The sequence below is a fragment of the Balaenoptera borealis genome, assembly GCF_965194805.1.
Source record: "Balaenoptera borealis genome assembly, chromosome: 9".
NCBI lineage: Eukaryota > Metazoa > Chordata > Mammalia > Artiodactyla > Balaenopteridae > Balaenoptera > Balaenoptera borealis.
In genome coordinates this window covers 112,151,082-112,173,799 of record NC_138873.1, presented here as the reverse complement: position 1 = coordinate 112,173,799, position 22,718 = coordinate 112,151,082, and the positions used below count along the sequence as shown (strand labels likewise).

The following is a 22,718-nucleotide window of genomic DNA, read 5'->3' as shown; positions in this document are numbered from 1 at the left end:
CTTTATTGGCATATAATTGCTTTACAATGGTGTGTTAGTTTCTGCTGTATAACAAAGTGAATCAGCTATACGTATACATATATCCCCATTTCTCCTCCCTCTTGAGCCTCCCTCCCACCCTCCCTATCCCACCCCTCTAGGTGGTCACAGAGCACTGAGCTGATCTCCCTGTGCTATGCGGCTTCTTCCCACTAGCTATCTATTTTACATTTGGTACTGTATATATGGCCATGCCACTCTCTCACTTTGTGCCACCTTACCCTTCCCCCTCCCTGTGTCCTCAAGGCCAGTCACTACATCTGCGTCTTTATTCCTGTCCTCCCTAGGTTCTTCAGAACCATTTTGGTTTTTTTTTTGATTCCATATATATGTGTTAACATACGGTATTTGTTTTTCTCTTTCTGACTTATTTCACTCTGTATGACAGACGCTAGGTCCATCCACCTCACTACAAATAACTCAATTTCATTTCTTTTTATGGCTGAGGAATATTCCATTGTATATATGTGCCACATCTTCTTTATCCATTCATCTGTCGATGGACACTTAGGTTGTTTCCATGTCTTGGCTATTGTAAATAATGCTGCAATGAACATTGTGGTACATGACTCTTTTTGAATTATGGTTTTTCTCAGGGTATATGCCCAAAAGTGGGATTGCTGGGTCATATGGTAGTTCTATTTTTAGTTTTTTGGGTTTTTTAAATTTTATTTATTTATTTATTTACTTTTGGCTGTGTTGGGTCTTCGTTTTCTGTGTGAGGGCTTTCTCTAGTTGCGGCAAGTGGGGGCCACTCTTCATCGCGGTGAGCGGGCCTCTCACTATCGCGGCCTCTCCTGCTGCAGAGCACAGGCTCCAAATGCGCAGGCTCAGTAATTGTGGCTCACAGACCTAGTTGCTCCGCGGCACATGGGATCCTCCCAGACCAGGGCTCGAACCCGTGTCCCCTGCATTGGCAGGCAGATTCTCAACCACTGCGCCACCAGAGAAGCCCTATTTTTAGTTTTTTAAGGAACCTCCATACTATTCTCCATAGTGGCTGTATCAATCTACATTCCCACCAACAGTGCAAGAGGGATCCCTTTTCTCCACACCCTCTACAGCATTTATTGTTTGTAGATTTTTTGATGATGGTCATTCTGACTGGGGTGAGGTGATATCTCACTGTAGTTTTGATTTGCATTTCTCTAATGATTAGTGATGTTGAGAATCCTTTCATGTGTTTGTTGGCAATCTGTATATCTTTGGAGAAATGTCTGTTTAGACCTGCCCATTTTTGGATTGGGTTGTTTGTTTTTTTGATATTGAGCTGCATGAGCTGCTTGTAATTCTTGGAGATTAGTCCTTTGTCAGTTGCTTTATTTGAAAATATTTTCTCCCATTCTGAAGGTTGTCTTTTCATCTTGTTTATGGTTTCCTTTGCTGTGCAAAAGCTTTGAAGTTTCATTAGGTCCCAATTGTTTATTTTTGTTTTTATTTCCATGTCTCTAGGAGGTGGGTCAAAAAAGATCTTGCTGTGATTTATGTCATAGAGTGTTCTGCCTATGTTTTCCTCTAAGAGTTTTATAGTGTCTGTTCTTACATTAGGTGCTTAATCCATTTTGAGTTTATTTTTGTGTATTGTATTTGGGAGTGTTCTAATTTCATTGTTTTACATGTAGCTGTCCAGTTTTCCCAGCACCACTTATTGAAGAGGCTGTCTTTTCTCCATTGTATATTCTTGTCTCCTTTATCAAAGATAAGGTGACAGTATGTGTGTAGGCTTATCTCTGAGCTTTCTATCCTGTTCCATTGATCTATATTTCTGTTTTTTGTGCCAGTACCATACTGTCTTGATTACTGTAGCTTTGTAGTATAGTCTGAAGTCAGGGAGCCTGATTCCTCCAGCTCCATTTTTCTTTCTCAAGATTGCTTTGGCTACTTGGGGTCTTTTGTGTTTCCATAAAATTGTGAAAATTTTTGTTCTAGTTCTGTGAAAAATGCCATTGGTAGTTTGATAGGGATTGCATTGAATCTGTAGATTGCTTTAGGTAGTATAGTCATTTTCACAATGTTGATTCTTCTTATCCAAGAACATGGTATATCTCTCCATCTCTTTGTAGCATCTTTAATTTCTTTCATCAGTGTCTTATAGTTTTGTGCATACAGATCTTTGGTATCCTTAGGTAGGTTTATTCCTAGGTACTTTATTCTTTTTGTTGCTATGGTAAATGGGAGTGTTTCCTTAATTTCTCTTTCAGAGTTTTCATCATTAGTGTATAGGAATGCAACAGATTTCTGTGCATTGGTTTTGTATCCTGATACTTTACCAGATTCATTGATTAGCTCTAGTAGTTTTCTGGTGGCATCTTAGGATTCTCTATGTATAGTATCATGTCATCTGCAAACAGTGACACTTTTACTTCTTCTTTTCTGATTTGGATTCCTTTTGTTTTTTTTTCTTCTCTGATCTCTGTGGCTAAAACTTCCAAAACTATGTTGAATAATAGTGGTGAGAGTGGGCAACCTTGTCTTGTTCCTGATCTTAGGGGAAATGGTTTCAGTTTTTCACCGTTGAGAATGATGCTGGCTGTGGGTCTGTCATATATAGCCTTTATTATGTGGAGGTAAGGTCCCTCTATGCCTATTTCTGGAGGGTTTTTATCATAAATGGGTGTTGAATTTTGTCAAAAGCTTTTTATGCATCTATTGAGATTATCATATGGTTTTTATCCTTCAGTTTGATAATATGGTGTATCACATTGACTGATTTGCATATTGTGAAGAATACGTGTATTACACGGATAAACCCCACTTGATAATGGTGTGTGATCCCTTTAATGTGCTGCTGGATTCTGTTTGCTAGTATTTTGTTGACGATTTTTGCATCTATGTTCATCAGTGATATTGGCCTGTAGTTTTCTTTTTTTGTGACATCTTTGTCTGGTTTTGGTATCAGGGTGATGGTGGCCTCATAGAATGAGTTTGGGAGTGTTCCTCCCTCTGCTATATTTTGAAAGAGTTTGAGAAGGATAGGTGTTAGCTCTCCTCTAAATGTTTGATAGAATTTGCCTGTGAAGTCATCTGGTCCTGGGCTTTTGTTTGTTGGAAGATTTTTAATCACAGTTTCCATTTCAGTACTTGTGATTGGTCTGTTTATATTTTCTATTTCTTCCTGGTTCAGTCTCCAAAGGTTGTGCTTTTCTAAGAATTTGTCCATTGTTTCCAGGTTGTCCATTTTATTGGCATAAAGTTGCTTGTAGTAATCTCTCATGACCCTTTGTATTTCTGCAGTGTCAGTTGTCACTTCCCCTTTTTCATTTCTAATTCTGTTGATTTGAGTCTTCTCCCATTTTTTCTTGATGGGTCTGGATAATGCTTTATCAATTTTGTTTATCTTCTCAAAGAACCAGCTTTTAGTATTATTGATCTTTGCTATCATTTCATTCATTTCTTTTTCATTTATTTCTGATCTGACCTTTATGATTTCTTTCCTTCTGCAAACTTTGGGGATATTTTGTTCTTCTTTTTATAATTGCTTTAGGTGTAAGGTTAGATTGCTTATTTGAGATTTTTCTTCTTTCTTGAGGTAGGATTGTATTGCTATAGACTTCCCTCTTAAACTGCCTTGGCTGCATCCCATAGGTTTTGGGTCATCATGTTTTCATTGTCATTTGTTTCTACGTATTTTTTGATTTTCTCTTTGATTTCTTAGTGATCTCTTGGTTATTTAGTAGTGTATTGTTTTACTCCATGTGTTTGTATTTTTAACAGATTTTTCCTGTAATTGATATCTAGTCTCATGGCGTTGGGGTCGCAAAAGATACTTGATATGATTTCCATTTTCTTAAATGTACCAAGGCTTGATTTGTGACCCAAGATATGATCTATCCTGGAGAATGTTCCATGAGCACTTGAGAAGAAAGTGTATTCTGTTTTTTGGGATGGAATGTCCTATAAATATCAATTAAGTCCATCTTGTTTAATGTAACATTTAAAGCTTGTGTTCCCTTATTTATTTTCATTTTGGATGATCTGTCCATTGGTGAAAGTGCTGTGTTAAAATCCCCTACTATTATTGTGTTACTGTCAATTTCCCCTTTCATGGTTGTTAGCATTTGCCTTATGTATTGAGGTGCTCCTATGTTGGGTGCATAAATATTTACAATTGTTACATCTTCTTCTTGGATTGATCCCTTGATCATTATGTAGTGTCCTTCTTTGTCTCTTGTAATAGTCTTTATTTTCAAGTCTATTTTGTCTGATATGAGGATTGCTTCTCCAGCTTTCTTTTGATTTCTATTTGCATGGAATATCTTTTTCCATCCCCTCACCTTCAGTCTGTATGTGTCCCTAGGTCTGAAGTTGGTGTCTTGTAGACAATATATATATGGGTCTTGTTTTTGTGTCCATTCAGCTAGTCTATGTCTTTTGGTTGGAGCATTTAATCCATTTACATTTAAGGTAGTTATCTATTTGTATGAACCTATTACCATTTTCTTAATTGTTTTGGGTTTGTTTTTGTATGTCTTTTCCTTCTCTTGTGTTTCCTGCCTAGAGAAGTTCCTTTAGCATTTGTAAAGCTGGTTTTGTGGTGCTGAATTCTCTTAACTTTTGTTTGTCTGTAAAGGTTTTAGTTTCTCCATTGAATCTGAATGAGTTACTTGCTGGGTAGAGTAATCTTGGTTGTAGGTTTTTCTGTTTTATCACTTTAAATATGTTTTGTCACTCCCTTCTGGCTTGCAGAGTTTCTGCTAAAAGATCAGCTGTTCACCTTATGAGGATTCCCTTGTATGTTATTTGTTGCTTTTCCCTTGCTGCTTTTAATATTTGTTCTTTGTATTTAATTTTTGATAGTTGATTAATATGTCTATTGGCGTGTTTCTCCTTGGATTTTTCCTGTATGGGATTCTCTGTGCTTCATGGACTTGATTGACTCTTTCCTTTGCCATATTAGGGAAGTTTTCAACTATAATCTCTTCAAATATTTTCTCAGTCCCTTGTTTTTCTCTTCTTCTTCTGGAACCCCTATAATTCGAACGTTGGTGCATTTAATGTTGTCCCACAGGTCTCTGAGTCTGTCCTCAATTCTTTTCATTCTTTTTTCTTTATTCTGCTCTGTGGTAGTTATTTCAACTATTTTATCTTTCAGGTCACTTATCTGTTCTTCTGCCTCAGTTATTCTGCTATTGATTCCTTCTAGAGAATTGTTGATTTCATTTATTGTGTTGTTCATCATTGTTTATTTGCTCTTTAGTTCTTCTAGGTCCTTGTTAAACATTTCTTGTATTTTCTCCATTTTATTTCCAAATTTTGGATCATCTTTACTATCATTATTATGAATTCTTTTTCAGGTAGACTGCCTATTTCCTCTTCATTTGTTTGGTCTGGTGCGTTTTTACCTTGCTTCTTCTTCTGCTGCGTATTTCTCTGTCTTCTCATTTTGCTTAAGTTACTGTATTTGGGGTCTCCTTTTTGCAGGCTGCATGTTCGTAGTTCCCATTGTATTTGGTGTCTTCCCCCAGTAGGTAAGGTTGGTTCAGTGTGTTGTGTAGGCTTCCTGGTGGAGGGAACTTGTGCCTGTGTTCTGGTGGATGAGGGTGGATTTCGTATTTCTGGTGGGAAGGACCACGTCCAGTGGCGTGTTTTGGGGTGTCTGTGACCTTATTATGATTTTAGGCAGCCTGTCTGCTAATGGGTGGGGTTGTGTTCTTGTCTTGCCAGTTGTTTGACATAGGGTGTCCAGCACTGTAGCTTGCTGGTTGTTTAGTGGAGCTGGGTCTGAGCTTTGAAATGGAGATCTCTGGGAAAGGTTTTGCTGTTTGATATTATGTGGGGCCGGGAGGTCTCTTGTCGACCAATGTCCTGAACTAGACTCTCCCACCTCAGAGGCTCAGGTCTGACACTTGGCTGGAACACCAAGTTCCTGTCAGCCACTCAGCTCAGAACAAAAAGGAGAAAAAAAAGAAAGAAAGAAAATAATAAAATTAAATTAAAAAGTTATTATAATAAAAAATAAATTATTAAAAATAAAAAAGTAATAAAAAAAGAAAGAATGAAGAGAGCAACCAATCCAAAAAACAAATCCACCAATGATAATACGCACTAAAAACTATAGTAAAAAAAAATACAAAAACAGACAGAAATAACCCTAGGATAAATGGTAAAAGCAGAGCTATACAGGTAAAATCACACAAAGAAGAATACACAAACACAGAAAAAGAGAAAAAGGAAAACATATATATATATATATATAAAAGGAAGAGAGCAATGAAATCAATAAACAAATCTACCAATGATAATAAACTCTAAATGCTAAACTAACATAAACATAAAACCAGAAACAAATTAGATGCAGAAAGCAAACCCCAAGTCTACAGTTGCTCCCCATGTCCACTGCCTCAATTTTGGGATGATTTGTTGTCTATTCAGGTATTCCACAGATGCAGCATACATCAAGTTGATTGTGGAGATTTAATCCACTACTCCTGAGGCTGCTGGGAGAGATTTCCATTTCTCTTCTTTGTTCACACAGCTCCTGGGGTTCAGCTTTGGATTTGGCCCCGCCTCTGCATGTAGGTCACCTGAGGGCATCTGTTACTGTCTCAGACAGGACAGGGTTAAAGAAGCAGCTGATTCAGGGGCTCTGGCTCACTCAGGTCGGGGGCAGGGAGGGGTATGGAATGAGCGGTGAGGCTGCAGCAGAGGCCGGCATGACATTACAACAGCCTGAGGCACACCATGTGTTCTTCCATGGAAATTGTCCCTGGATCATGGGACCCTGGCTGTGGTGGGCTGCACAGGCTCCCGGGAGGGGCGGTGTGGAGAGTGACCTGTGCTTGCACACAGGCTTCTTGGTGGCTGCAGCAGCAGCCTTAGAGTCTCATGCCCGTCTCTGGTGTCCGTGCTGATAGCCGCAGCTCACGCCTGTCTCTGGAGCTCATTTAGGCAGTGCTCCACGTGCACCCCAAAGCAATGGTCCCTTGCCTCTTAGTCAGTTCCAGACTTTTCCCAGACTCCCTCCCGGCCAGCTGTGGTGCACTAGCCCACTTCAGGCTGTGTTCATGCAGCCAACCCCAGTCTTCTCCCTGGGGTCTGACCTCTGAAGCCCAAGCCTCAGCTCCCAGCCCCTACCTGCCCCGGCAGGTGAGCAGAGAAGCCTCTCAGGCTGGTGAGTGCTGGTCGGCACTGATCCTCTGTGCGGGAATCTCTCTGCTTTGCCCTCTGCACCCCTGTTGCTGTGCTATCCTCCATGGCTCCGAAGCTTCCCCCCCACCCACCCCCATCTCCACCAGTGAAGGGGCTTCCTAGCATGTGGAAACTTTTCCTCCTTCACACCTACCTCCCAGAGGTGCAGGTCTGTCCCTATTCTTTTATGTCTATTTTTTCTTTTTTCTTTTGCCCTACCAGGTATGTGGGGAGTTTCTTGCCTTTTGGGAAGTCTGAGATATTCTGCCAGCGTTCAGTAGGTGTTCTATAGGAGCTGTTCCACATGTAGATGTATTTTTGATGTACTTGTGGGGAGTAAGGTGATCTCCACATCTTACTCCTCCACCATCTTGAAGGTCCCTGGTTGAAATTTCTTAAATTACAAAACATTGGACTAAAACTAAGAAACCAAGAAAGTTTATTCCCAGATTTGATAAATTATAGGAAATCAAATTTTTGGTGAGTCATCGAAATTAAAAATTGCAAAAGTTTTAAGAGATTTAAAGAGATTGGTGTTTTTAGGAAAAAAATGGGATTTGTACAATGGGGAAGTGGTGTATGGTGGAATATTATGCAATCATTAAAACCATGCTCTCAAAGAACACTGACTGATAAGAAAAGACTCATTATACAAGGCAAAATAATTTAAAAATCAAAATATATAACTATATGGTTTGTGTGATCCCAATTTAAATAATGGTGAAAATGTGTTATTCTTTTTGACTACTCAATATCCTTCCAATATTTGGAGAATTGTCTGCCTTTCAAGTCCTGGCGGGAGGCAAGAATGGCCTCCAAATTCTAGGAGCCAATACTGTTTTTCCCACATTCCTTTGCAGTTAAGGCATAGACATGCAAATTGGCTTGTGAAACTGTCACAGACTTTGGCTCAAGAGCTACTGACCCAAGAGATGAGAGACAGAGTATTCTAGTATTCTATCTGGTGTGGTAGGAAGAGTTCCTCTAGAAGAACTAGTTCTGGGTTTGGGCCATTTGCACTGGCTGCTTAGTACATCTGACTCTCCTGGACTCCCAAAAATCCTCTAAGCAGCCCAACATTCACTTAATGAGTTCCTTTCCTGCTTAATTAAGCCAGAATCAGCTTCTACTGCTTATGATTAAGAACTCTTACAATAATACCAAAAATTTAAGTTTAAGTTATCTGAAAAGTTTATGAACTGGTTTTACTTTCTTCTTTATACTTGTCTATTACTCATATAAATATATGCCATTTTATAATCAGAGAAAAATATTATTTTCTTCATAAGATCTTTATTTGGTGTATAATTTATTGGACTATGGTTTATGGAGCAACTGATGTGGTGAGCTGGCTGGTACAAGACCACAGGGTTTCTTGGTTCCCAAATCCACACTCAGCTATGTCACGTTAATAGCTTGTGATCAGCCATGGTGGGAATATTTATATGAAAGGAGTTGGCATGGCTTTCATTTCCCTAGAGAGCTGATTTTTAAAAATCCAGGCCTTTATTTTTTCCCCAAAGAGCCAGTTGTTAAACATTTACCAGCACACTGTTGTATGTAGCCTTAGCTAAATACGTTAAACTCTGCATTCTATCATCAAATTCCTTAAAACTTATTCAGTGTTATTCCTTGCCAGAAATTTTTACTGTCATGGCTTAGTGGCTCTCACCATTAGGTAATAGGGAAACCATGAGGCTGTTCCAGCTATATATTATAGTTCCTGATTAAAATGGCTTTCTTTCTTTTTTTTAAATAAATTTATTTATTTTATTTTTTATTTATTTTTGGCTGTGTTGGGTCTTTGTTGCTGCATGCGGCTTTCTCTAGTTGTGGCGAGCAGGGGCTGTTCCTCGTTGTGGTGTGCAGGCTTCTCATTGTGGTGACTTCTCTTGTTGCAGAGCACCAGCTCTAGGCACACAGGCTTTGGTAGTTGTGGCGCATGGGCTCTAGAGCACAGGCTCAGTAGTTGTGGCGCACAGGCTTAGCTGCTCCACGGCATGTGGGATCATCCCAGACCAGGGCTCAAACCCATGTCTCCTGCATTGGCAGGCACATTCTTAACCATTGCATCACCAGGGAAGCCCTAAAATGGCTTTATTTCTTACTACACAAAGTATGGTCCATAAAACAATAGTATCAAGATCACCCGAACACTTGCTAGAAATGCAGAGTCTCCAGAACAACTGAATCTAAATCATCACCTTAGCAAGATCCTCAAGTGATTCATATTCATGTTAAAGTTTCAGAAATAGTAACATAGACAATTATGGATTTTTTCCAGCTTTATTGTGATATAACTGACATATAACATTGTGTATGTTTAAGGTGTACAACATGATGACTTGATAAATGTGTGTATTGTGAAACGATTACCACAATAGGTTTAGTTAACCCATGTTTATTGTTTATTACACCTAATCACTTAGCAACTTTCAAGTATACAAGACAGTATGGTTAACTAAAGTCACCACACTGTACATTAGATCCTCGGAACTTATTCATGTTATAAATGGAAGTTTGTACTCTTTGACCAGTATCTCCCCATTCCCCCATCCTGTAGCCCCTAGCAACCACTATTCTACTCTTTGTTTTTATGAGCTCAGCTTTTCTATATTCCACATATAATTGAGATCATCCAGCATATGTCTTTCTCTGTCTGTGTTATTTCACTTAGCATAATGCCTTCAAGATCCATCTATGTATCACAAATGGCAGGATTTCCTTATTTTTTATGGCTGAATTATATATATATATATATATATATATGTCTTTTATCTATTCATCCACTGTTGGAACTTAGGCTGTTTCTATATCTTGATTATTGTGAATAATGCTGCAATAAACATGAGAGTACAGATATCTTTTCAAAAGTGATTTCATTCTTTTCAGATATATACCAACAACTTGTATGACTGGCTTATATCATAGTTTATTTTTAATTTTTGAGAAATCTACATACTATTTTCTTTAGTGGCTCAACAAATTTACATTCCCACAAATGTTCTCTTTTCTCCATATCCTCATCAACACTTGTTATCTCCTTTCATAATAACCATTCCAAGACGTATGAAGTGATATCTCACTGTGATTTTTATTAACATTTCTCTAATGAGAAATTAGCCACTTGTATGTCTTCTTTAGAAAAATGTTTATACAGGTCCTCTGGCCATCTTTAGTAGGATTATTTGTCTTTTTGTTATTTGTCTTTTGTATGAGTTCTTTGTATATTTCAGATATTAACCAATTATCAGCTATATGATTTGCCAATATTTTCTCCCATTCCATAGGTTAGATTTTCATTATATTGATTATCTCTTTTGCTGTGCAGAAGCTTTTTAGTTTTATGTACTGCCATTTGTTTACTTTTGCTTTTGTTGCTTTGTGCTTTTGGTGTCATATCCAAAAAAAAATTGCCAAGACTAATGTCAACTTTTCCCCTATGTTTTCTTCTAGAGGTGTTATGGTTTCAGGTGTTATATTTAAGTTTTTAATCCATTTCAAATTAATTTTTGTGAGTGGTATAATATAGGTGTCCAATTTTATTCTTTTTTGCATATAGATATCTAGCTTACCCATCACCATTTGTCAAAGAGACTATCACTTTCCACTGAATATTCTTAGATTCCTTGTAAGGTATTAGTTGATGGCATATGCATGGGTTTGCATCTGGGCTTTTGATTCTGTTTTGTTGGTTTATGTATCTGTTTTTATGCCAGTAACATACTGAATAGATTACTACAGTTTTATATTATAGCTTGAAATCAGAAGTGTGATGCCTCCCTCTTTCTTCTCCGGATTGCTTTAGCTATTTAGGGTCTTTTGTGCTTCCATATAAATTTTAGAATTGTTTTTCTACAAATGCTTTCTCTTGCTGTCCTGAGGGTGCATTCAGGGAGCCATCCATGGCATAAGAGGAGTGTGTATGAAGTGTGCATAGCACTGGGGGAACCCATGAACCAGTTGGGGGCATTGGAAGGTGAGACATCCCCAGCGGCTCTGGGGTGGCCTTCTTGATGGAATCTGCAAAGCAGTTAGTAGGATCCATATTATTTAATGTCCTCTGAGAGCCCTGGCTGCTATTTTCCCAGCGGCTGCCCTCCCCATAGTCTCACACTTCCCCTCAGTGTTCTAGATGGAGCAAGAAAGAAGTGGGTCTCTTTTCCAGAATACTGCACAGATGGGAAAGCCAGGTGCTCACTCCCACACTCTCACTCTCCCCCATGAGGGAAGTCATGGTCTGAAGATTTCTCTTGTGACTGAGCTGTGCCACCTTGGGAGAGGAATGATGCAGGTAAAGTGAAACTGTTCCTCTTACCTTCTTCAATATGTCCTATCTTGGATTTTTTTGTTGCTGTTCTAACATTGTACTGAATCTTCTCCATTAGACTCTTCACCTTCCACAAAGACACTCTCATCTGTGGGTGATTGCCTAACCTGCTATTCTTTTGGAGGAAGACAGCAGAAAATTCATGCTCTGCCCTGTTGATAATGTCACTCCAAGCAATTCTTAAAGATGATAACACTATTGATTTAATATGTCAGGAATGTTAGAATTCTGAATTACCTTGTCTACAACTCTTTGGTCTTCCCTTCAATATAAAATGGGAACCACAAAAACTCCAAGCATCTCATTATCACATCCAACCCAGACAGGATATCTTCATGTATCTCTATCTTTTTATCACAACCTGCAGGTTATTGACTCTCAGCTTCTTTTGGCCAGGATTGAATCACATACTCATACCTGATTTGCAAGACTGGTTGGAAATTCAAGTATCTGGTATTATCTCTCTTCATTATGGGAGGTGGTTTCTGCCAGCAAGACAAAAGAAAGACAAGAATGCCTGTTGGATAGATGACTAAAGTATCTACCAAATCAAACAACATTAATTTTTCATTGACTACAACATAGATAGAATGTTACCAATTCCTTTCACATATGAAAGACAGTGTTAATCACTTTACTTCTCTCTATGGAGCCTGGAAGCACCTATCCATAATTAATTTCAACTCAATGACCCAGAATATAAGCTGAGTTGGAGAAAGCAAAAGCAGAATTGTTATAGTCAACTAAGAAATTGTATAATGCTTCTTTCTAGTCATTCAACCAACATTTTTTTTTTTTTTTTTTTTTTTTTTTACATTTTGGAGTTTTGTTTTACTTCCTTAAGAAATTACATTATTACCAAATCTAAAAGATGTGATTGAAAATATAATGCTCTTGATTTTTCATTCTTAACCTTTTTTTTATAAAGTCATTAAAATTTCTAGTCACATTAGTTATGCAATTGTAGATCTAAACTCACAATTTACCCAAAACAACTTCAATTTACTGCAGATAAATTTTCATAACTCTTTGTAGGTTGCTCTGGTTTATCATTTCAATATCAACAAAATTTAGGAATCACCCTCTGATATTTTCTGCAGATATATTCACAGATTGACAGCAGATATTTTACTGCACTATTTAGCTCTAAGTTATACAATCAGCATTATTGTTTTTCTAAAATATAGCACAATCTTTTCTTAGGTTATTATTTTCAAGTGATCACAGTTCTCAAGAAAGAAACTATACCAATGTGAGTCTGAAACATCAAATATTGAAGCAGAATACCAGATTTGTCTTTCAAGTGATGAAAAACCATTTATCAAAAGAAATAAAGTGTTTCTGGTGAGCTGATTGGCAAACAGAACAATAACTAACAGCCAGATTGAAGTGTGATCTTAATTGGATTAGAATAAAATGCTCATAATGTTAGTTTTCTTTTTGCATGATTTTTGCACTACTGTGGAAATAAAGACCACCCAAAATGAGAACAAACAGGCTATAAATTCAAAGCTTGGCGGTAACAAGAAAATTATCACCATCACTTGCATTTGGCAGATTGACATGGGAGTGGGCAAGTTTTATGGTGAAAAAGAGAAAAGATACGCTGATTGGAGACTGTTTGGCATGGGGAAGCTGAAATGCTAACTAGAAGCCAGTCATCTTAGGTAATTGGTTTGGGAAGCATATTTGTCTTTCTCTGGTTGGTGCTGAGTTGAAAGCGTGTGGTGGGCTGTGGAGAAAAAAAAAAAGAAAAAGGAAGCTGGCAGTCATTGACCAAATCCTAACTTCTGAACTGATTGCTGCAGAGATGGTGATTTGACTTCCCAGGTTGTTTGCCCTCCAAAGAGACTGTGTGTCAGAGTTGTATATGATCTGGTCATTGTATATTTGTATAATCAGTCTCTCACTACTGAAGAACAAATAGACTTAATGTTTTATGATTTTATCACTGATTATATTCGTGTAGCTTTGAGAGTTCTATCAAGATTCTAATAGTTATAGAAATCTCCCCAGATGAAAATAGTATTTCATGTCTGAGAATATAAGATGAATTATGCCAGAGTGTTCATGCTGTAAGATGTCTATAAGAAGATGTCATTACTCAGGTAGAAGTGGATTCTGGACCTCAGAGATACCAGTTAACAATAATAATATGTACCTATGTGGGTCTTTTGAGAAGTTAGTGAGAACCTGGTTTGGACTACCTCAGAGAGCCTTTGGGTATTTTCTCAGTGACTTATTGGATAATTGGGACTTTAAAGCTGTGTGGGAGAAAGTAACTGGCCTTTCCCCATTGGAAACTCTGCACATTGTGATTTCCTATACAGCCTATAGAAAGGAGATTGGTTGGCTGTGATAAGGAGTTTATATGAGTTCCTACACAGTTCTTAAAAATTTTTATTTTGAAAAATTCCAATATTTAAATATTTTAAATAAAAGTAATAAAACGTGAATGTATAAAGCTAAATTACCCTTTATCCTATCCCCATCCCATCTTTGTCTCATTTCTGTCTCTTACCATGAGAGGCAACCTGTCATGAATTTGGTGTGCCTAACTCATAAAATGATTATTTCTAAAAACAATAGAACTTCTCTCTACTTAGCTAATTATAAATGTAAAAACAGAAGGTCTGAAAGACTGCTCTACAAATTTCTTTTAGATTAGTAAATTAATACAGCATAATGAACTTGAGAAACAGAACATTTTCTACCAAGTAGCTCTATAACCAAGTAGCTCTGTATTATATGTTACATAATATATGCTCTTTGTATCAATATCAATTTGTCTAATTAGCAGCAAGCAACTAGGAAAGAAAAGGTTTGGGGAAAAGAACCTTATGAAAGAAAGTAAGGTTTAAATTGATGCCTTGAGGAATGTGGACACAAGTGAGTCAAAGGATATCCTCTCTTGATCTTGGCTGAACCTGTAGTTAGGTCTCATAAATTTACTTTGATCTTTCTTTGCTTGGCTCTTATATAAGCAATTCTTTGTTTCAAAATGAACAGGCACAATATACACAGTGGTACCCCTTATCCTCAGTTTTACTTTCCGAGATAAACAAGTTCGTGCTAGTTTTACGGCCACAGTGCTTTATACAATGCTTAGTTAAGATGGAAAAGGCATTAAATTTGTACAATATTGTGAGAGACCACATTCACATAACTTTTATTACAGTATATTGTTATTATTGCTCTATTTTATTGTTAGTTGTTGTTAATCTCTTACTGTGCCTAATTTATAAATTAAACTTTATCCTAGGTATGTATGTATAGGAAAAAGCATAGTATATCTAGAGTTCGCTACTGTTCATGGTTTTAGGCATCCACTGGGGGGTCTTGGAACACATCCCACGTAGATAAGGGGGGACTCCGTACTGTACTTGTAAATCCCAGTGTTTCAGGTATTGCCATTTTGAGACCCATATGGCAGAACAAAGTTCACTTTCCTAAAATTGTAATCAATTCTCCAAATATAAGTTATCTCATAAAGTCCCAAATAAAAAAAAGCTTTGGTCCCAGACATAATTTAATAGACTCCTATTCATCTTGTTTTTAAACACTCCTGTAATTTTCATGGGCAATCACAGTTGACCGAACAAAGAACTATATTTAGTAACTTATTTGAAAGGTGCTGTAATTAAGTCTGTTTCAGTTCTAACCTTACTAACATCATGGATAATACAGAAGGGGGGAAATGCAGCTCATCAAAGAAGAGACCCCGGAGATGGGATACAGTGAGTTTGAATCTCAGTGAAACATCCCGAGGATGTCAGCACATCTGCACTGTCATTAATGAGAGAGATTTTACAAATACCTCATCTGAAGAGAATTACTCCCTGGAGTACATATGAGTATACATCTCTTCAGTGGATAAAGAGTTTATGTTTTTCTGTTGTTGGGACGTTACATTTTTTTAAACTGACTGCATGATGAACACTGTGGTTTGCGGTTTAAATGTATTATGAACACGAGATTTTATTTTGCTTCAAGTTTCGTTTTTGCCCTTAAGAAGCACTCAAAATGCTATTCATACAGTAGTAGGTGTATTTGTAGTTTGTAGCATGCTTTCTTAGTTTCTCTTTCTGATAGTTTGCTGTTAGGGTATAGAAATGCAACTGATTTTTTGCATATTGATTTTGTATCCTGCAACTTTACTGAATTTGTTTATTCTAACAGTTTTAAAATAAGTCTTTAGGGTTTTCTACATATAAGAGGATGTCATATGCAAACAAATAATTTCACTTATTCTTTTCTAATCTGGATGATGTTAGCTGTGGGCTTGTCATATATGGCCTTTATTATGTTGAGTATATCCCCTCTATACCTACTTTGTTGAGATTTTTTTTTTTTTTAATCGCAAATGGATGTTGAATTTCGTCAAATGCTTTTTCTTCATCTATTAAGATGATCATATTTTTATCCTTCATTATGTTGATGTGGTGTATCATATTGATTGATTTGTAGATGTTGAGCCATCCTTAAATCCCTGGATTAAATCCCACTTGATTATTATGTATAATCCTTTTAATGTATTGTTGAATTTGGTTTGCTAATATTTTGTTGAGGATTTTTACATCCATGTGCATCAGGGATACTGGCTTGTAATTTTCTTTTCTTCTGGTGTCCTTGTCTGGCTTTGGCATCAGGGTAATGCTGGCCTCATAAAATTAGTTTAGAAGTGTTCCTTCCTCTTTTTATATTTCTTTTAAAGTTTAATTTGTTTTAAGTATCTCTTGGAAATATTTTTTTTCTTAAAATTTTCTTTGCATGATTTCTTTCTACCTAATTGCTTTGTATTCTCTTATTGATTTTGGTCTCTATCTTCCATATATAGACTTCCTTTAAGTTATCTTGTCATCTCAGCTGACTGTTTTTTTTTTTTAATATTTATTTATTTATTTGGTTGTGCCGGGTCTTGGTTGTGGCAGGCTGGCTCCTTAGTTGCGGCATGTGAACTCTTAGTTGTAGCATGCATGTGGGATCTAGTTCCCTGACCAGGGACAACCAACATATTTTTATTTAGCATATAAAGTGTACCCCTATTCGAAGTACTGGGGGATAGGTCAATCATTGTCCTTATTTAACATGAGAAAAACATGTTAATATTTTTATATCTGTTAGTACAAGTAAGCTAGTATGTTTATAGAATAGAATTTGCCTGGATGATCTTAATTTTCAAGGGCAAAAGATGATGTGACAATTTACTTTTAAATTGCACAACAAATAACCTGAGGCTAAAATAGAAATAAGGCCATAAAATTGAGGAGATACACTCTAAAAATATTTTTTAAATAGTCAACTTAGACTATTTTTCTGATGAGTTTGGGAAAAATATAAGCAGCATGCCAAACTGGGTCCCACTGTAAACTGGTCATAGTAGTAGAGTCAAAGTGTTTTGTTCATCACATCATTTCCTAAAGGAAAATACACTGGATAAGATTAAAGATAGAATAGAAATGACAAAAGAAAATATTAGTAAACTTGAAAACATGGCAATATATATTAACTAAAATGAAAAAAAAAGACTGAAAAATATTGAACCAAACACTAGTGATCTATAAGAAGACTTCAAGTAGCCTCCTATAATTGTGTCTGAAGTCCTGAAAGAAAATAGAGAGAGAATAGAAAAAAAAATTTTGAGAAAATAATGAATAATAAATCAATATATCAAAGGCATTCAATGAGGCACAAACACAAGAAATATGAAGAAAGCTAGAATAAAACACATATCCCCTGAAGGTAGACTATGCTGAGTTAAAGTTGTATTCTATAAAACATAAAGAAACACCTAAAACTAAAATACATAACAAAGAGTTACAGCTAAGCCAACAAAGGTGATAGTAATCAAATTGCTTAAAATAGTGAAGAAAAAATCTAAAAAGCAGCTATAAAAAAAACATACATAGAGAAAAACAAAAATAAGGAGTATGCCATATGTCTTGTCAGAAACAATGGAAGCTAGGAAACAGTGGAGAAATATTATTAAAGCTCTATAAAAAAATTAAAAGGTCAACTTGGAATTTTTTACCCAGAAAAAAAAAATCTCTCCAGAAAAAAGAAAGACTCAATAGGGTAGAATGGATACATACTGCTTGATGGGTACAGAATTATTGTTTGGACTGATTTTTAAAAGCTCTGAAAATAGACAGTGATTGTGTTTGCACAACATTGTAAATGTACTTAATGTACACTAAAAAAAAGATTAAAATGGTAAGTTTTATGTTACATATATTTTACTACAATAAAAAATTTAGAAAAAAACCTAAACAAAAAGGAAGATAAAGATTTTTTTCAAACAAACAAAAGTAGAGGAACAAAAAAAAAGAAGATCTGCTATAGAAGAAATGATAAAGGAAGTCCATCAAACAGAAAATTAAAACTAGGTGCAAATCTCTATCTATGAAATGGAATAAATAGCACCAGAAATGGTAATTAGAGAATAAATATAAAAATATTTTTCTTATTATTTAAATCCATTTAAAAGTTAGTAAATGTTCAAAGCAAAAAAAAAAAAAAAGATGGTAATGAAATGTGTAATTTATAACACATATAGAAGTTAAATGTATGAAAACAACAGTATAATATCCAAGGGGAAAGGAGTAGAAGTACACTATAGAAAAGTTCTTATACTATATGTGAAATGAGGTAATATCCCTTGAAGGTACATTATGCTGAATTAAAGATGTATTCTATAAAACATAAAGCAACACCTAAGGCTAAAATACACAACAAAAAGTTACAGCTAAGCCAGCAAAGGCAATAAAAAAAAATCATAAAAAATATCCAAAGGAAGACTGACAAAGAGGAAAGGGAAACAGAACAGATGAAACAATTAGGAAATAAATAGCATGATAGTACATTTAAATCCAAATATATCAATAACCACATTAAATATAAATGGTCTAAACACCCCCAGTTAAAAGGAAGAAATTGTCATACTGGATTCAAAAAGGAAGATCAACTATATGCTGTCTAAAAAAAAAAAAAAAAAAACTACATTAAATAAAAAGACACAAATAAGTTAAAAGTATGGAAAGATATATAATGATATATATAATGACAGCAATAATGGTATATATAATGAGATATATAATGACAGCAGTACTCAAAAGAAAGCTGGTATAGCTATAAAAATATCAGGAAGAGTATATTTTAATCTGTGTCTCTATTTCTGCCTTGCAAACCACTTCACCTATACGATTTTCCTAGATTCCACATATATGCATTAATATATGATATTTGGGGGGGGTGTTTTCCGACTTACTTCACTCTGTATGACAGTCTCTATGTCCATCCACGTTTCTACAAATGACCCATTTTCGTTCCTTTTTATGGCTGAGTAATATTCCATTGTATATATGTACCACAACTTCTTTAGCCATTCGTCTGTCAATGGGCATTTAGGTTGCTTCCATGACCTGGCTATTGTAAATAGTGCTGCAATGAACATTGGGGTGCATGTGTCTTTTGGAATTATGGTTTTTTCTGGGTATATGCACAATAGTGGGATTTGCTGGGTCATATGGTAATTCTATTTTTAGTTCTTTAAGGAACCTCCATATTGTTCTCCATAGTGGCTATATCAATTTACATTCCCACCAACAGTGCAAGAGGGTTCCCTTTTCTCCACACCCTCTCCAGCATTTGTTGTTTGTAGATTTTCTCATGATGCCCATTCGAACTGGTGTGAGGTGATACATCATTTTAGTTTTGATTTGCATTTCTCTAATAATTGTTGAGCACCTTTTCATGTGCCTCTTGGCCACCTGTATGTCTTCTTTGGAGAAATGTCTATTTAGGTCTTCTGCCCATTTTTTGATTAGGTTGTTGTTTTTTTAACATGGAGCTGCATGAGCTATTTATATATTTTGGAGATTAATCCTTTGTCTATTGATTTGTTTGTAAATATTTTCTTCCATTCTGAAGGTTGTCTTTGCATCTTGTTTATAGTCTCCTTCACTGTGCAAAAGCTTTTAAGTTTCATTAGGTCCCATTTGTTTATTTTTGTTTAGACTCCCATTACTCTAGGAGGTGGATCAAAAAAGATCTTGCTGTGATTTATGTCAAAGAGTGTTCTTCCTTTGTTTTCCTGTAAGAGCGTTATAGTGTCTGTTCTTACATTTAAGTCTTTAATCCATTTTGAGTTTGTTTTTGTGTATGGTGTTAGGGAGTGTTCTAATTTCGGTTTTTTACATGTAGCTGTCCAGTTTTTCCAGCACCACTTATTGAAGAGACTGTGTTTTCTCCATTGTATATCCTTGCTTCCTTTGTCACAGATTAGTTGACCATAGGTGCGTGGGTTTATCTCTGGGCTTTCTATCCTGTTCCGTTGATCTATATTTCTGTTTTTGTGCCAGTACCATATTGTCCTGATTACTGTAGCTTTGTAGTATAGTCTGAAGTCAAGGAGTCTGATTCCTCCAGGTCCATGTTTTTACCTCAAGATTGCCTTGGCTATTCAGGGTCTTTTGTGCCTCCATACAAATTTTAAGATTTTTTGTTCTAGTTCTGTTAAAAATAGCATGGTAATTTGATAGGGATTGCATTGAATCTGTAGATTGCTTTGGGTAGTATAGTCATTTTCACAATATTGGTTCTTCCAATCCAAGAACATCATATATCCATCTGTTTGTGTCATCTTTGATTTCTTTCATCAGTATCTTATAGTTTTCTGCATACAGGTCTTTAACCTCCTTAGGTAGGTTTATTCCTAGGTATTTTATTCTTTTTGTTGCAATGGTGAATGGGATGGTTTCCTTAATTTCTCTTTCTGATCTTTCATTGTTAGTGTATAGGAATGCAAGAGATTTCTGTGTATTCATTTTGTAACCTACTACTTTACCAAATTCATTGACTAGCTCTAGTAGGTTTCTGATGGCATATTTAGGAGTATGTATAGTATCATGTCATCTGCAAACAGTGACAGTTTTACTTCTTCTTTTCCAATTTGGATTCCTTTTATTTCTTTTTCTTCTCTGATTGCCATGGCTAGGACTTCTAAAACTATGTTGAATAACAGTGGCAAGAGTGGACATCTTTGTCTTGTTCCTGATCTTAGAGGAAATGCTTTCAGTTTTTCACCATTGAGAATGATGTTTGCTGTGGCTTTGTTGTAAATGGCCTTTATTATGTTGAGGTAGGTTCCCTCTATGCCCAATTTCTGGAGAGTTTTTATCATAAATGGGTGTTGACTTTTGTCAAAAGCTTTTTCTGCATCTATTGAGATGATCGTATGGTTTTTATCCTTCAATTTGTTAATATGGTGTATCACATTGATTGATTTGCATATATTGAAGAATCCTTGCATCCCCGGGATAAATCCCACTTGATCGTGGTGTATGATCCTTTTCATGTGTTGTTGGATTCTGTTTGCTAGTATTTTGTTGAGGATTTTTTTGCTTCTATATTCATAAGTGATATTGGTCTGTAATTTTCTTTCTTTGCAGTATCTTTTCTGGTTTTGGTATCAGTGTGATAGTGGCCTTGTAGAATGAGTTTGGGAGTGTTCCTCCCTCTATGATTTTTTGGAAGACTTTGAGAAGGATGGGTGTTAGCTCTTCTCTAAATGTTTGACAGAATTCACCTGTGAAACCATCTGGTCCTGGACTTCTGTTTGTTGGAAGATTTTTATTCACAGTTTCAATTTCATTACTTGTGATTGGTCTGTTCATATTTTCTATTTCTTTCTGATTCAGTCTTGGAATATTATACCTTTCTAAGAATTTGTCCATTTCTTCCAGGTTGTCCATTTTATTGGCATAGAGTTGCTTGTAGTAGTCTCTTATGATGCTTTGTATTTCTGCAGTGTCCTTTGTAACTTCTGCTTTTTTATTTCTAATTTTATTGATTTGTGTCCTCTCCCTCTTTTTCTTGATGAGTCTGGCTAAAGGTTTATCAATTTTGTTTATCTTCTCAAAGAACAAGCTTTTAGTTTTATTGATCTTTGCTATTGTTTTTGTTGTTTCTATTTCATTTATTTCTGCTCTGATCTTTATGATTTCTTTCATTCTACTAACTGGGTTTTGTTTGTTCTTCATTCTCTAGTTCCTTTAGGTATAAGGTTAGATTGTTTATTTGATATTTTTCTTGTTTCTTGAGGTAGGATTGTATTGCTATCAACTTCCCTCTTAGAACTGATTTTGCTGCTTCCCATAGGTTTTGGTTTGGAAAGAGTATATTTTAGATCAAAGAATATTTTCAGGGATAAAGAAGTTTATGACAAGATGATGAAAGGGTCAATTAATCAGGAGGCCATAAGAATTCTAAATACTTATGCCACTAATAAGAGAGCTTCAAAATACATAAAGTAGAAACTGTTAGACCTATAAGGAGAAATACACAAATTCACAACTTTAGTCAGATTTTAATATCCTTTTCTCAATAATTGATGGAAAAATAGGCCAAAAATTAGTAAAGATATAGATGTGGATATTATCAACCAACTTTGCCTGATTGACACTTATACAACTCTTTAACCAACAACAGCAGAATCAACATTCTTTTAAAATGTGCATAAAATGAAGCAACTGACAGAGGATTAATCTCCAAAATTTACAAGTAGCTCATGCAGCTCAATATCAAAAAAACAAACAACCCAATCCAAAAATGAGCAGAAGACCTAAATAGACATTTCTCCAAAGAAGATATACAGATTGCCAACAAACACATGAAAGAATGCTCAACATCGCTAATCATTAGAGAAATGCAAATCAAAACTACAGTGAGGTATCACCTCACACCAGTCAGAACGGCCATCATCAAAATATCTACAAACAATAAATGCTGGAGAGGGTGTGGAGAAAAGGGAACCCTCTTGCACTGTTGGTGGGAATGTAAATTGATATAGTCACCATGGAGAACAGTATGGAGGTTCCTTAAAAAAGTAAAAATAGAATTACCATGTAATCCAGCAATCCCACTACTGGGCATATACCCTGAGAAAACCGTAATTCAAAAAGAGTCATGTATCACAATGTTCACTGCAGCACTATTTACAATAGCCAGGACATGGAAGCAACCTAGGAGTCCATTGACAGAAGAATGGATAAAGGAGATATGACACATATATTCAATGCAATATTACTCAGCCATAAAAAGAAACAAAATTGAGTTATTTGTAGTGAGGTGGATGGACCTAGAGTCTGTTACACAGAGTGAAGTAAGTCAGAAAGAGAAAAACAAATACCGTATGCTAACACACGTATATGGAATCTAAAGG

The 22,718-nt window shown here is 35.9% G+C and overlaps 1 long non-coding RNA gene across 1 annotated transcript in view; it reads left to right on the top strand.

Annotated features, from left to right (window-relative positions):
• The first annotated feature begins 246 nt into the window (after positions 1–246).
• Positions 247–22,718, top strand: part of LOC309634743 — a 632,894-nt gene continuing 610,422 nt past the window's right edge. Inside the window, exon 1 of the long non-coding RNA XR_014248396.1 lies at positions 247–686. This is a non-coding gene — a long non-coding RNA (uncharacterized lncRNA). The remainder of the gene's footprint in view (positions 687–22,718) is intronic.